This window comes from Microtus oregoni, unplaced genomic scaffold, assembly GCF_018167655.1.
Source record: "Microtus oregoni isolate MIOR12 unplaced genomic scaffold, Mior012 000047F_ref0000412, whole genome shotgun sequence".
Classification (NCBI taxonomy): domain Eukaryota; kingdom Metazoa; phylum Chordata; class Mammalia; order Rodentia; family Cricetidae; genus Microtus; species Microtus oregoni.
In genome coordinates, this window is record NW_024543221.1 from 11,823,087 (window position 1) to 11,839,888 (window position 16,802).

Consider the following 16,802-nt stretch of genomic DNA (forward strand, 5'->3'; position numbering starts at 1 on the left):
GGGTATGATTTTAATTAGCCAACGAAAACCTCTGTGAAGGAAGACATGGAGAAGCAAAGGCAAGAGGCACTGTGTGAAACAAGCCCAGTTCCCCCAAATCCCAATGGACTCACTCGTGGGAGTTACAATGGAATACAAGTTAGTATGATATGGTATTTGGAACCTCAACTATCTTTACCTTTTCATTTTTTTTCTTTTTTTCTTCTCTTCCTGATGAGTTGAGACATATGTAAGACATTGTCCAATCCAGTGATGGGGAATGTTTAAGAGTGACCTCAAACCAGAAAACTTAACCATATCACCAGGGGAAGCTTTGGCAAGGACCCTGTGAACACTGTGCTTATAGACCCCTTTCGAGGCAGTCTGATCTCTAGAAATCACCCTGGTGATGAGACCCCAAGGAAGGAACCCTGAGGTCAGATGTCTGTTATGAATGTGTGACCAGTGGAGACAGGAGCCACCAAGGGAACCTGTGGAATTGTGAGCCCGAGTGACTCAGCTTTGGTGAGATGTATTTCTAAGTACATAATAGAAACAGAAAGGCAGGAACAGGCAATATGATTTCCTATGGGGTAAAGATAATCCAAGCTTTTCATTTTAATTAAAGGTCAGTGATGAGCGCTGGACAGTTTCTAAGGGAGCTTGATGTTGAGAAGCTCGTTTTGTTAATGCTGAGTTCATGGAAGGTGGTCATCATACAGCTTATAAAACAGCGTAGCTTCCACGGGCATCCGCCTGGACTTTGGCCATTAGAATCAGCCTCCTACCAAATGCACCGTTCTTATGGAATGGGAGGCACTTAAGAGCTAATTGACACATATGTCCCTCAATGTAAGGAAATACGTTCTTCAGGCTCTATTAGAAGTCATATCAGAATCATGGGCAATGTGTTCCCAAAGGATCCTCATACCCCAGCAATACTCCAGAAGATGCCCAGTAACTATTGTTGGGGAGGAGAGGGGAGCTAAAGTGAATCCATGCCTTCTTTTGCTCATCTACCTAATACTGTGCATGGTATTATTTCTAGTGAGCAAGAGGCATCTAACTAAGAGGTTTTTATGAATATATATTTTTATGTTTTATTAGTGTGTATGTGTGTGAATGTATTTGTGTGTGTGTGTGTGTACCTGTGGGTGTCTCCAGAGGCCAAAAGTGGCATGGTATCCCTTGAAACTGGAGATATAAATGAGTGTGAGCTGCCAGGTGTGGGTACCAGGGTCCGAACTCCAGTCTTCTACAAGAGCAGAAGGCTTTCTTAACCACTGGGTCTTCTCTTCATTTCCAAGAAAGTTTTCTTAATGAGGTAAAAACAGAAGGAAACTTATTTCCTCCAAAGTCACACTAGACTGAAAGATGGAATACTCCTATTATTTTTGGGGGTCATGCTTGCTTTACTTATACGAAGGGAGAGACTGATGCCTACAAACTATTTTTGCTAGCATCCCAGAGTTTGATAAAAGGAGCAGCACAGAGATTTCAAATGTGCACGGGGCTTTCATTAGCGATGATCGTTAGCCCCGTTCTGAACTATTGACGAAATGTTCTAACATTCTTGGAAGCAGGGCTTGTATTCTTTTAAATAAAGAACTAGTTAATCAGAGGCTCGTTCTAATGAAAATGACCTAATTCTGCTGCTAAGTGCTAACTTAGAAAAAAAAGGAGCTAAAAGATTGTTTGCAAAAATGCATATTGATTCTCATAAATCAATGTTAGAGCATGATTGAGGTGCGAATTCCCCTGGAGTTTCTGAGATGCCCTCTATCTTCCCTGTGCAATAGGAGAAACTGTTTGCCTGCATTTTGATAACCAACATGGAAATTAGATATTAATATATACGGGGAAAGACAGAGACGGAGAGAAAATACTTAACAGCCCAAGAAGGCAGGAATTGTGCCATTACTCACAAGTGGCATTGCCATGAGTAGCTTACTCTGTCATCCCGTAACAAGTGCAGGTCTGTCCCTGGGCCCAGATACCAGAGGCGTTTAAAGGACAATCCCACTAGCCTTATTATATTTAAGAGCCTCTGTGTTTTGTCTAAAAACCAAGGCCTTTGCAATCTGTTCCTGTTTGCTCTCATGCAAATATTGCAAATAACAGAAATAGATGTGAAACCACGCCTTTCTTTTGTTTAAAGCTTAAGAAATAGTAGATCATAATTAATTTGCAAGGAGAGACTTTGTTGTTTAAAAGCTCATTAGGGTTGATTTTTTTTTAAACACTTCTTTTTTCAGCCAAGGTGCCAGCAAGGTTAGGTGACCTCCAGTAAGAGTTGATGACTTTCAGAGTTTTCAGGGGAATGTCACCTTGCATTCGCCAACATTTGCCCATGGTGTGTGTCTACACTGTGCAGGACACAGATATGAACCTGGACAGTCTGTCTCCTGCTCTGCACGTTAACAGTTCCTGGGAATCATCTAGAAATCAGCTAAAGAGTCAGGTGTTCCATTCCTCTCTGATTTTTGTCTCACCGACTTGCACGCTTGGTTTTCCTAGGTTGCTACAGGAGGAGGCAGAAGCGAAGAGGGGCATATTTGTGCATGGAAAGGTGGTCTCTTTTGCACTGGGGCTCCAGGGGGGTATGTATGCTGACCAACTTGTTTCTACTTACTTGAATCAGCCCACTAGGATTTAAGCTCTTTTGAACCACGGCAGTGTGTTGAGTTAGCAATTGGAGTACAGAGGCCCTCAAATTAAAATATTAACTGAACTGTTGATGGCCCCCATTCAGTGCGTGTTTGTGTGGTAAGATCTCTTACTGGGTGCTGGAAAATAAGAAGGTTATGTTGAAAGCTTGAAAATATGCATTTATTATCTGCATTTTAAGAATAAACTGATGTTCTTGAAGCAAAAAAAAGCTAAATATGCTTACTAAATTATTCTTACTCTTCAACAAGGACTGGGACAGAGGGCAAGAGATTATTATTCTTGATCCCCCCACTCCGGTTGTCTCTCTAAGGCTAAGCAAAGGACCGCAGCATAGAAGCTTAATAAATAATTTCTGAGTGAAATAATGAGTCCAGTATAAAAATTAAAATAGTAGCCTGTTATTCTTGTCTATGAATCCATTGCCCACAGTGTGGTTTATCTGTGGTAGGCTACTGATACTGCTTACTGCGATTACCTGGGGTTTAAGGTGGAAATGCTTGGTGTACAGTGTTAGGTGGAATTGCAAAATCATTTTCTTTACAATGTACTCGCTGATTAAATTTGGTACTGAGATAAAAGCTAGGGGACCCCGATTGCTAAAGTGTTGATCTTAAAGGAAGCCTAAACATTGAGTCACAAACACGTAATGTGAAAAGGCTCCTTTTCTGAGAAGACTTCTGACAACCCAGGGAGGACTTAGGGCCTGTGAGAAAGCTTCTGCATCTGGGGACTTCCCTCCAGATTCCCTCCTGGCGATTCTGTCTTTCCTCTGGATGCTCCTTTCTCTTCTGCAGAACGCCATTGCCACTGCGAGGCTTGGTCTAATAGGGAGAAAACTGATCTTAGCGCACAGCAGTGGCACTAACAGCACAGGTGTCCCACGTCTTCTCCTCTGTGCTTTTCCCTGAGGTAAAAGATGACAATGATCAGAGACGCTCAGTTCCTGTGACCACTGAAAAGACCATGTGTGACTAGCACCCATCTTAGTGGTTAGCAAATTTGTACACCTCGGATTCTGTGAGCAGTCCCTCCCAGTGGGTGTTGACTAAACTTTGCCCACCCACCATTTCAGGGTCCACCTGAGCAGTTCTTTCAGAAGAGTTGCAGCTTACACCTTCTTTAAAAGCTTACCCATAGATGCATTTTCTATTTTGGAGATGTCAGCCCTGTGGTGGGGCTTCTGTTGCTCTGAAATTACATTTCTTAAGCTTGGAATCCACAATGTGAGTGAGAGTCCCTAGTGATATTGATACAAACATGAGTTCGAGACCAGCCTGGTCTACAGAGCTAGTTCCAGGACAGGCTCCAAAACCACAGAGAAACCCTGTCTTGAAAAACCAAAAAAAAAAAAAAAAAAAAAAGTCAACTGGTATGGAGGTTTCATTGCTGGCTATGGCGGATGAGCTGTGGTCTCTTTGCCTGCTCTTTCCACTCTGTTGTCTATAGATCTGAGCCGCAGAACATGCCCACTTCTCCTCTTTCTTTCTTTTAACTTTCACTAGCAGATCCCTTTACTGATCCCTTAACTAGTTTCTGTAGAAGGCAGGAAAGGGGAGGAAGCAGTCGGTGGTGCAGCTCCGTGCTGTGGGGGAGATGCGGTGGAGTCGGTGACCTTCCATGGGCCATCTCATTTGATCTTTCACACAGACGGAGTGGTGCGCTGGCATCTCCAGCGCGCAGAAGTGGACTCTTCGGGAGAAAGCCATTTGTTCAGTGCCGCTCCCCCAGTGCCGAATCTGAATCCTAGCCGTCTTGTCTACCTTCTTATAGCCACCTGTATGAATATTGCCTCTGCTTTTGTAATCTCTAAGATAATTATAATTTGCTTGGTGTTTGAGACTAAATAGCCAGGAAGAAGATGTGTGTGTGTGTGTGTGTGTGTGTGTGTGTAGCTATTAAAATATAAGTCTGTAAATAATACAACTTTTAGAAGACAGCATCATAAGCTTTTCATTTTTATCTTCTTTCTATTTTTGAGAATTTCATGCATGAGCTGTCTATATAAATTATTTCTTCTTCTCCCTCTCCCCCTCTAAATCCTCCCACTTTCTCCAGGCCCTCACAATACCTGCTACACTTTATTTTCACATGTACATAAACACACACACACAAGCATATATACACACATATACACATACAACACAAACACACACACATACACACACTAAAACACATACACACACAGAGCCTATTGAGTCATGTAGGAATATATGTCTAGGGCTTACCTCATGGGACTGAATAACCTGTTGGGGCTCCTTCCCTCTCTCGGCAGGTCATTGATTAGCTAGAGCTCTTCACCTAGGACTGGGGCCATGTGAGATTTTCCTCCATCAGCTTTGGCATACCTACTGGTACAGCTGTTGCTCAGGTCTTCTTTGAACAGCCATGTTATTAAGATGTCATAGATCCGTTTCTCTATCATTTCTAGGAGACTCTCTTACAGCAGGTGTCTCGGGCTTCTGGTTCCTATAATCTTCTACAATCCTTCTGCGCCTCTTCAGAAATGTTCTCCAGGCCTAGAGTGTAGGATTGTGTTGTAGATATATCAGTTAAAGCTGGCCAGCATCTCCAGTTGAACTCTTCTAAAGGACTGACCCCTTCCCAAAGAGCGTCCTTTCTGGGGCACTAATGACCAGTCTGTATAAAAGCATCAGCTCTTTTGTCTCAAACAGAAACAACTTTCAGGGTTCATTTGTGCTTTGGAGCTCTCCCTGGGAACCACTGTGCTACACGTGAATGTCTCACCTGCCCATGTCGCCTTTTTCACCATTCCTTTTGTAAGAACACTGTGGAGTAGCCCCCTGCACACACATATCAAAAGCTGTTCCCGAGGAGCCAAGTTATGACAACCTTCAATAATCCCTGTTTGATGAATTTTTTTAAAGTTGCACAGATCTGAGACCAGCTACTCGCGTGGCTTTCAGATTTCTCCTTATTATTGCTCTTCTGGTGACTAATTTGCAGAGAGAGACAAGGACTGTGAAGGTAAAGGCAGCCAAGGTTTGGGTTTCTGGCTTGAGGCACTGCTAGGTTTGACTGCCGATACCTGCTTTCTCCATAGATGTGGGTTAGCATCAGCCTGGGAGGCCAAGTGGGATAGAAGTCTCTGTGCCGTTCGGTAACACTAGCCCACACACAGAACAGCGGGGTGGCTTTTCAGGGCAATGGTCTTCTGAGTCATCAGAGTTTTAGGTGTAATAGTGCAGGCAAAGTGGGGGCAAGACATGAATGACTTGGCTCACGTCGTGGTGTGGTTGTGGGCAGGGTGGGGACTGTGACAGTTATTTAATATGAGAATCCCATTTTAAAGGCTTGGGTACCATGATGGCCTTGAGTCTCACATCAGAGTGTTATTATTCAGAAATGGGATGCAACTCCAGAATCAAACTGATTCCAGGACTATGTTTCTTTATATAACGCTGCACACAAGTCTTACCAGTCATTTGTAATAGTCTGTAATATGCTACAAAGAAAATCCTCTTTGGCAAAATAAATGCTATAAAAACTGAGATGAACCCCTAGACGCTGCTTTGGGTATCTTGCAGGTTCATAGAGGCCCTTCTAAGGTCCTGCAAAGAGTCTTCATGTTGAACTGCCTCGTCATGGACTGCCCAGCTGCTGATGGGCAACGGGCTGAGTTGCTAGGTAGGATTTTATCTTTACCTCTGCCTGCCATAGCTCATGGCCTTAAATTCTGGATTCCCACCGCAGGAGGGGATGATGTGTAGTGCTGGATATTCTATTACCCCATAATATACAATGTGTTTTATGTTCGATGGTCATCCTTTCTACGGAACCGTCACAAAATGCGTCACCACCGATTACAGCCTGAATAGGAGGCTCCCTGGGTGAATTATGTCCTTTCTCGTTGATCATGCCAGTGGTACCTGACCCGAAAGAAAGAAGGATAAATTCAAAGCAATGATAGATAAACTTCAAAAGGTGAGGGGATGGCTGGATGTGGACACGAGCCTCCAGTGAAAACAGCCTGGCGGGGCCCTTTTTATCTTCTGATCTCGTAAGCCCTCATGTATGTTCTTAGAGCATGTTCTTCTCAACTGATGTGAACATTTGTGAGCCGCTACTCCCCATCAGACCCAGCTCCTGGCAATGTCTCCTCTTTCAGTCATTCCCAGGAGCCTCGGCACCTTCCCCTTCTGCTGCAGCAGGGGGATTCTTCGGGTTATTCTCATTACATCTTCTGATATTCTCCGGAGGTCCTGGACTACTCCTTTACCTCCCAAATGCTAAAGGATTCCTTCCCAACCATACATCAAGGTTTTCCTTTGCCAGTCTGTTTGATATTCAAATGGACCACCACCTTGAGAAACTGCCGTTTAGTGCGTTCTTAGCCCATATAATAAATCATAGTGGGAGCTGTGTTCGCCTGCACAGGATGGGTGTGAGCGAGACGCCATCCAAACCTTTCAGAGTCTGAAGTCCAGGGAGGGATGCAGACACAAGATCAGACAGTTACGTCAATGGGTGAAGTGCCATCACAGGGATAGTTGGAGACCCTTGGAGATCCCTGGGTTTTGCCTAACTCAGCCCTGGAGGTACGGAGAGCTAGGATAAGTCGGGGCACGTTGGTGTTGGGATGACTAAGTAGTCAGTACATGGCAGGAAGGAAAGAGCCGGAGGATTGTGATCTCCCGCTGGCAGCTGGTGTGTTTGTTCCTAGCAAGAATGCTGGGCACAGTCATGAGAGAGGGTTCTGCAGCGGGGCGTAGGCCAGGACAAAGGGGACTTGTAGGGACACTTTAAGTAGCTCAGCCCTCATCTAATGAGAACAGCAAGGTATTCCAAAGATTTTCATAGAGGAGCAGCCATAGCTCCCTGTTGAAAGATGATCAGACTGGCTGAGTCGGACACACTCAAGGTGAGAAGCGAAGTGGCAAGATGGAATCTTGTTCCTTGGTGTTCGTTAGGCAGCCAGCAGCCTTAGTGTAGACCGTAGTAGTGAGGGAAGAAGTAGGTGGTAAATGGATGAAAATACTTATTAAAAATATGACGTTTCTAAGCTAGGGAGATGGCACAGTGGATAAAGTGTGTATCCCTCAAGCGTGACATCAGAGTCTGGATCCTCAGAACCCATGTTAAAGGCAGAAGGGCCTGGTGGCCGTCCTGTAAGCACAGCTCTCAGCAGGTAGACACAGTGCTTCCCTGGGGCAAGCTGGCTAGCTAGACTAAATCAGTGAACTCTGGGAAACACCTGACATCAGCCTCTGACCTCCACATGCGTGTCCACCTGCATGTCCACATGTGTGCCTGTGTCCCTGTATGTGGGTGCCCACACAGAACTCAGAGTCACACATGCAAGAACATCCTACACACATACATTTGGAAAAAAAAAAGACACAAATGATGTTATTCTTTGTGAAGCTTTCTGACGTCAGTGTGAGCAGTTGAGAACAGAGTCACGTGTCTCAGAAGCACAAGACATACTACATTCACGGGAAGAGGTTGATGGTAGTGAGGCTGAAGGTTTACTGGGCAGACAAAACATGTCACCCATGTAGACGTCATGTTCAGCTATACAACACGTTATGGATGTAACTAACGGGAGGAGTCTACGTACCCACATAATGTGGGGAGACCTGGTCTTAGATCCAAGGCACCAAGCTATCTAGTCAATAGAAAACCCAAAGGTTAAAGTCTAAAGACAATATTATTTCCATTTTCTTTTTTCTTAACAGTACAAGTGAAAAGTGCAACAACAATGAAAAGTTAAGATAACAGTTCTCTTTCTCCTTGCCTTAATTAATCGTCTCCATGTTCCCCTCTAGACCCAGTTCAGTCAGAGGGAGGTCCTTTTCACAGTGTGTTACAGCCCTGGTCACTAGTGTAGACAGCACGTATTTCGGTGTGTGACGTCACAGGCTCTGTTTAGAAGTAGTGGCTTTAGCCATGACATTGTCTTCAGGGAGGCACCCTCGTCTCCGTGTGCAGCGGGGAGGGAGACAGCTTTGTGGTTGAGTCATAGACATTCATTCATAAGTCAGAGGATGGGAGGGCGACACCATAGATGGCACAGGAAACCTTCCATGGCTTTTGCCCTTCAGAACCTCCAGCCAAACCATGTGTGAAACCTCGTGTGCCTTCACATGTATGATAAAGCAGCACTTGAACATGAGCTAAACTGTGGCCCTGAGTATAGACTCGTGACATGAGCTAAATCATCATCTTCAGAGGGGCTGGAATGCTTTCTCTGATTACTTCACATACCGTTCACCTCCCAGAGGGATAAGCAGGGAGCGGAAGAGCTCCTTTGTGGTTGCCAGTGACAGAAAACTTCCACCAAACTTTCTAAAAAGTGAACAAGCCATCTGTGTTGGACCTAATATCAGAAAGAATATGTTTTTCAAATCTTGGTTATTGCACTCTGAAGCAACTCAGCTCTTACAAGATGTACGCATTCATCTTTAATTGTGCCTCAATATGCTTTGAACAGAGTTGACAATACTAGATGCTTCTTGAACTGGTTTATGGGTTTTCTAGGTGAAGTTTCAAGTTAAACCAGGTTCTATCTGTGTGTAAAATGCATGGATCTCATTGTGAGCTGTTTATCTGCTTTCTAAACCAATCCAATTTTTAAATTTCTACATACTAAAACCAAAACAGTGAACAGTATTATTTGACTATGAGTGTTACAGAAAATATATGTATTTTAAGGGAATTTTTTTCTTGACTGAGATTCCTTTATTGAGTTTTGTTTGTTGATTTATTTTTGGTTGTTTTTGGTTTGTTCGTTGTTTTGTTGAGGCAGAGTCTCACTATATAACCTTGCCTAGACTGGATCTTACTTTGTAGACCAGGCTAGTATTGAACTCACAGAGATTCACCTGCCTCTGCCTCCCAAGTGCTGGGATTAAAGGCGTGTGCCACGAGACCAAGAATTTATTGAGCTTTTTACTCTAACTGCCAGTTATATTTTTCTGTCTAAAATTTAAATATCTAAGTGGTCAGCTTGGGGCCAGGTTAAGCCCCTTAGTAACCTTATTGGGCATCAAAAGCGATGGCATGATAACCTGGAAATAACAAGAAATATACAGATTCATAGACAACTAAAGGATAAATTATGAAAACAATAAAGTTGATTTTTCTCCCAATAGTTACTTCTTTAGTTCTTTTTCCAGAATACCAAGTATCAACTAATTTTTAAAAAGGTAAAAGGGTAAGAAGAGATAAAGGAAGGAAGGCAGGGAAAGAGAGAGAGAAAGAAGAAAGGAAGAAAGAAAGAAAGAAAGAGAGAGAGAGAGAGAGAGAGAGAGAAAGAATGAGTGAGTCCCTGGTGTGCTGCTGCTGTTCCAGCACATTTCTTAGCTGCTCTTTGGGTAATATGACACCAGGCTAGGTCACTCAGCTATTTGGGAATCCAGTTCCAAAGCCAGAAGATGTTGTTGAGAGAAAAATAACTCATCGTTCCGCCCTGCTTCATAAAACTTTCTCTGAGGCTACTGGCAAATAGCATGACCCTTTCAAGCAAAAGATTTTGCTCTACAATGTTGAGAATTACAGAAACTAAACTTGAACAGCTTAACAATTATGTCAGGAGAGGAATCGGGTCCTTCATCTTTGGTGTCTTTGTGTCAGAGCATGCTTTATGTCGCATTGTGCTCTACCACGGACACAGGTCAAGCTCCATCTGTCTGGAAGATTTTTTGCTTTTCTCCAGGCTGTGATGGTTTTGAACATTGTGAAAGTAGCTATGTGTGACTTCTACTCAAAGTGCTGAATCCTTTGAGGATGCTGGAGTTGAGGGATGATAAGGGCTTTGGAGGAACTCCGTACCTCCACCCTGTACTTGAGCTCTGGAAATTGCCTTTGCAATCCTGCAGTTCTGGTTGGACTGACTATCTCACATTGTGTTTCTGACTGTCTTGCCCGACCCTGAGCAGTGGTGGCTGTTAGCGTTCAAGTGCACCACCATGGGGCTGCTGTTCTTCAGCTCTGCATAGGTTCCACTGCTCCATACTTTTTCAACCCGTCTGCCTGCCTGGCTTCTACAGGCAATGACATTTCTGAGCTGCCACCTTTACAGAGCCATCATCAGTGGTGACAGTGCAGTTGTTTCTAGACGAAGTGCTGGCCTCAGAGGCTGTGAGGAAGTAAGCGGTTATCTTGTCCTGGGAGCTAAGCCCAGAACTCAGACCCTCTGTCAAGGGCACTAAGTATGTACCACACCTAGTCATGCCTCTCTAGGCCTGACATTTACTTTCTTAAACCAACTAGCTTTCATAACACAAGTTTAGAAATAATGATTAAATTGATCACATTTTAAGAAAATTGCTGCAGTATATAAACATGTTTATTTTAATCATCTGAGTCTTGATATTTTTTCCATTGTTGCTATTTTTCTTCTTGTGTAGCCCAGGCTGACCTCAGACTCACTATGTAGCCGAGGTTGGCCCTGAACTCCCGATCCTTCTCCTCCCGAGTGCTAGAATTGCTGGCATGTGCTGCTGTGCCTGGCTTATCCCAGAGTGTTTCCTGAAAGTATTTTCTGTGTATTTCTAGGCCCATTAACTGCTTTTCTTGTGTAGCTGGAGGAAGCTTTTAAACCCACGACATGAGCATCGTGAAATAAAGACGTATATTATTTCCCTATGGCAGGAATATTTTAAATGCCTACTCCAACATAGTTATCAGCATCTCCCAGTTACAAAATTTTGACAAATTCTGACTTTAGATATATATTTCACACACCATTAGAATACATTAGAATATATTATAAATCCCCCGAGGGCAGGGCTCTTCGCCTTGTTCTACATATTTTACTTATTAGGTAACTGTGTGCACATGCTATGACAAAGATAATAAGGCACTAAATTAGCACTGTGCCTGATTTTAATTTTCCAATTGAATTTCTTTACATATGGCTATAAGCATATGTATATTTATGCTAAAAATTATTGTGCATTTTTATTAGACTAGTAAAGTGGATAGAAAAAGACAAGTATCATTTTCTTATTTATTTAGACTTTAAAAAAATCATAATAATTGAAATAATGGTGTTTTGGTTTATTTGATTAAAAATATGTATTTATAAAAATATTTAACAACGTAGAATTGATAAATCAAGGCTGATTCTTTACCTATCCCAGAACCTAGGACACAATAAGCAGGTGTACCTCATGAACCTGGGAAGGGGCCAGAATGAGAGAAAGAAGGGAGAGAAAGAACTGCGGGAGAGAGGGAGGGAGGTTAGGAAAGGAAGATTAGATGGATGGATTCATGGGTGGATGGGTGAGTGGGTGGATGGATCCATGAATGGCTGGATGGATGAGCAGATAAAAATGAATAAGTAATTGTAGCAGGGACTTGACAGTAAATCTACTCTTGGCTTTTTAAGAATAGGAAGATATTTTGAGTCATATTATATAAAACATAATCCCAACCTAAGTATTTGTTGTTCAAAATTTGGGTTTTAGAGAGTAGCTAGTTCATGCAATTTTGTGTTGGCCTGTTTCTGCCTTATCATTATCATAAGTATGTTTACTCATTTTCTATTAGCGTTTTACAAGTTTAAAAATCTGAGAAATGTATGTGTGTACTGAATGAAATGTGCTCAATGAGAGAAAATTGCAGGTCTTCCGTAATCATTTGACATCACCTACAAAAATAAACAGCTGACCCTTTCCCCAGGGTCATGGGACCTTGGCACAGGCTTGTAGTGTGTACTAGGAAAAAGGTGCCAACAGCTGTCCAACAAAGTGTGAGTCACGCTAATGAAAGCACATGTATGTGGGTGATAGCACTAACTCCCAGGCTACGCCTTGTCTTTATGCAGACAAGTCTTTTATGGATGTGTAAAAATGAAACTTACCTGTACCACAGGATGCTCTTAAGCAAGTTCCGATTGTTTTCTTTTTTCAGACCACTAGATATTGTCTCAGTAACTGGTGTTCACTTAACTGTCAACCCAGCAGCAGAAGTCAGGGATTTCCTACTGTCATGTGACCTTGTTTTTCTCATTCTGTACCGTTCGCTGCATCAGCATTTTCGGTGGCTCACACCCTAAGTGCGTTTTATCTGCCACTCCATTTTCCTTTGCTCTCTTCGTCCACCCCTAATCCACTTCTTATCCGTGGTCAGTACCTCTCTTTTCTGCTTCCTAAAGCAGACTCGTCTTCACTGGTTCCTGTGTGCTGTTCTCTCTCTGCCCTCCTTCTTAAAGATCCCAGGATCTTATTTCCCCATCAGTTCTCCGGGAGAGAAATCTAAGATGAATCATTTCCAACACACCACCAGTCTTAACTGAATTCGTGCTTTTTCAAATGTCTGTCATCCCATCCCCTCCACATGACATCACTATTCCTGGAGGTCTCTTGACAGATGTCGCTGTCTGTCCCCTTGTTTCCTTTGTGATTCTGTCCTTTCTCTCCAAAGCCACACTGCCAGTCAGCTGCCCATGTAGAGCAGTTGGGCACTGTGACTCGCTGGACCAAAATTGATCCACAGCTTGATTAATGTTCAACACTCCAGGCTGGCTCTCACATGGCTTGCTTGTGTGTGTTAGAGATTATTCTACTCTCAGGCTCAAAAAGACCCAAATGATGCTAAATTAGTCACCTTCTTCACAACAAGGTGAAGAAGGACATGCTTTGATTATTGGTTATGAACCTGTCTGTCGTCCTTCATGATGGGAAGGGTGTGGGGGAATTCTTGGTGGCAGTCACATGTTGTGGAAGCTCTTCACACCATAACTGGTCAGGAAGTGGAAAGGGAAGCTGGAACTTCACCTGGACTGTAACCTCCAAAGACCCACCTCTAGCGGTCTCTATCCTGCACTTTGGGACTATGTCCTACAGGTTCTTCAGCAGGACAAAACAGTACCGGACAGGAGGGAACCAACATTGACAGCATGAACTTGTGGGAAGAGGACACATTTTATGTTCAAACCCTAACACATGCCCATATTTTTTAGAGCTAGAAATTGAGATCTTGCTAGATTTTGTAATCCTATGTAAGACGCTAACTTTCAGAGGCCAATCCCTCTGTATTGAATTTACTGAGACAGTGTGTTTCCCAAGTTAACAATAGGCAGTCAATAAATAAGAAAGACTTTTTAAATTTTTTTCCATTTGTTTAGTTGTTTGTTTGTTCTCACTCTGTCGCCCCTACTGGACTTCAGCATCCTCCTCGGCCTCCCAAGTGCTGGGGTGATTGTCAGAAGACACCATGGCTGGCTTAAATACATTTTAAAAGGAGTCTTGCATGATGGTATTAGGTTATAACTCGGTCACTTGAAGTCTCAAGCCAACTTTGTCTCCATGGTAGATGCATATTACAGAGGCAATAAGGACATTTGTTCTTTTGAGCAAATTATTGCTAATATGACATTGGACTCTGTATGCAATAGCTATTACCCGGTTGTGGTGACAAACCATTTCTCAGAGAACTTGCACCTGTACGCTGGGGTTATGATAGCTTCCTCCAGGATTTTGGGGAGGATGGAAGGCAAGTTGGCTAAATGTCTACCACATCATGGGCAACCTTTAGTCGTAGATTTAAAGATAAACAAACAAACATTACAGCGATGGTTCTATGTGAAGGTGTCATTGACTTTTATTTTTACTTTTTAAAAAATTTTTATAACCCATAATAGCAGGAATAGCTCCCTATTGGTTTTTAGTCTTCTTATGGAAGAACTGATTTATGAATTGTTATATATATTGTTACTTTTTAATCATGTTTTAAAATCTTCTTTGAGATCTGCTCTGATTCTGTAGACCGTATTGGCCTGGGATTCATTATGGATGCTTGAACTCATGGCAATCCTCTGACCTCAGCTTCCGTAGGTGTTGGGGTTACAGATATGAGCCACTACACCTTGCTACTTTTAGCTTTCCAAAAGTATATTTTATGTGTATTTTCCTTGCATGTATGTTTACTACCACATGCATGTCTGTGCCCAAGTCGGTTAGAAGAGGATGTTCAATCCCTTGAAACTGTTTTTATAGGTGCTTGTGGGCCACCATGCAGGTGCTGAAAAATAAACCCAGGTCATCTTGAAGAACAACTAATGCCCTTAACCACTGAGCTTATCTCCAGCCCCCTACATTTTAAAATACAGATTTGCAGTTCCCTTGCTTGTCATGACTCCTCACCAAAAGGCAGACTTGAGTTTTTCAGACCAGGATTAAATTGAACTCATCTAATGAGAAAGTCGGTCTAAAGAAGGAAACCACAGAGGTCTGTCTCGGGACATTCACACTGTCACCTAGTCACAGGCCTGCGTCCCTCTCCACCTCCGCTCTCGGTGCTGCATTACACAAGTTAAGTATCTCTGTGAGTAAACGGTGCTGTGGTGCAATCAAAGGCCTAAAGATTTCGTCTGTTTTTCCACCATGAGATATACTGAAAATCACAGACATCGTGGAGCTATAGCTGACAAAACCCCACTATCTTGTTATTCAAATAACTTTCAACTCCTTGTTACCATATGACAAACACTGCAGATGATTAGATTGTGGGCCTCCTATCTGGGTGGCATTTTAGACCTCAGGCGAGAAACGCTCTCACTTCTGGAAAGGACATACATGAAAATGTTAGCAGGAGTTGAGTTCTGCGTGTTGTCATTATTATTTAACATTATAATTAAGACCCCCCCCTCCTTCGGCTGACTTTGGTTTTAGAGTTGTCTTTGAAATTTTGGCCGGTCCTTTGTGAATTTTCTCTTTTCTTTTTTTAGAAGCCAATGTGACTTCTAAAACATGCAGAAAGATGGAAGACAGGAAAAACTTGTAAAGAGAGATGGTTTGCTGAGTCAGGATGATAAGAGGAATCAAACACAACCTCTCCAGTCAGGCTCTCTCCTTGAGATGACCTTGGACTCATGCCTGTCCTTGTGCTGAGTCTCCTTGTTGGTGTCCTTGCATCTTAGGGTAAGGGAAAGCACTGGGGAGCTCCTGTTCTGAAGTTCAACGGTTCCAAGTGATGGGAGCTTCATTGGGGTTTATGTAATAGAGAGGAGAAATTAGTTTAGGTGAGAAAATCAATTATGTAATAACCACAATCAAATACAGAACATTTACGCTAACTTAATCATGACTAGAGAACACTGAAGCTATAGCCAAAGGCATTTGGTCAGAGTCATGTCTGATCCAAGAGAATGGAGTTGAGGTCGGTGATAGGAGAGACTCTGTCTATATATTGTATAAATGCTGTCACTGAGCGGGGCCTCTGGTGTAATTTCTCATAGACATTAAGAACTTCCTCTTGCTGTGCAATGAGGTACTCTTTACCGTGTAAACAAATCTCAATTTTTTTCCCAAAAGTCAGATACAGGTTGTCAAAGTGTTTAGAGGTTTAAGTTTCAGACCGTGCTGCTGTTCCCACAAAGCTCACATGGCACCGGGGAGGCGCTGTGAAATAAACACGCTCTGCTTTCCTGTGGTTACTGAGTTTTAAGTCACCCTCATCCGCAGCGTTAGATGTGGAGTGTCAGAAAGAGAAAGAAATAAACGGGATTTTTGTAAGAAGAACCGAGAAGGGGCTGTTGGAGAGAAGGCTTAGCAGCTAAGAGCACTTGGTGCTGAGGCAGAGGACCCAGGTTTAGTTCTGACCATCCACATGATGGCTCATGACCATCTGTAATTCAAGTTCTGGGAGTTTGATGCCCTCTTCTTGCCTCTTCCAGCATGCACACATGCGCGCGCGCACACACACACACACACACACACACACACACAGAGTTTGCATACATACATGGAGACAAACACATACACATAAAATAAAAAATAAATCTTAAAAGAAAAAGTTTCAAGAAGAGGATTTAAGAGGCAAGCAAAATTTCCACTTATTACCTGTGTGTTTCTCAATTCGGCTCCCACATAATGCTCTCAACACACACAAGTCCCTGTGCGTTCCCTAAGTGTCTGGCTTATAGGGCGTCATTAGCTTTCTCTTTGTGGTAATTTGAGGACATATCCAGGGAAAGACAAGCAGATAGACAGACAGACAGACAGACAGACAGACAGACAGACAGACATGGTACTAGGCTTTGGGTCTTTTCTTCCTGGATTCATCTGCTCATGATTGTTGGCGATCACAGGTTTGCTGAATGAAGAGATCAAAAGCCGCCAGACAGGCTTGCGTTACAAGGTTTGTGACTGAGATGCCTTCACTTTACTATGGCCTTCTATTTTTAC

General features: G+C 42.9%; 1 protein-coding gene across 6 annotated transcripts in view; it reads left to right on the forward strand.

The window, feature by feature from the left end:
* The window catches only part of Esrrg (estrogen related receptor gamma), a 608,081-nt gene that overhangs the window by 334,087 nt on the left and 257,192 nt on the right, over positions 1-16,802 (forward strand). The window contains exon 1 of one of the 6 annotated variants that reach the window (XM_041635232.1): positions 2,562-2,579. The exons of the other annotated variants lie outside the window; for them this stretch is intronic. The gene's annotated coding sequence lies outside the window, so the exon portion shown is untranslated. Of the gene's footprint in view, positions 1-2,561; positions 2,580-16,802 lie in introns of those variants that run through there. 6 annotated transcript variants of the gene reach the window in all.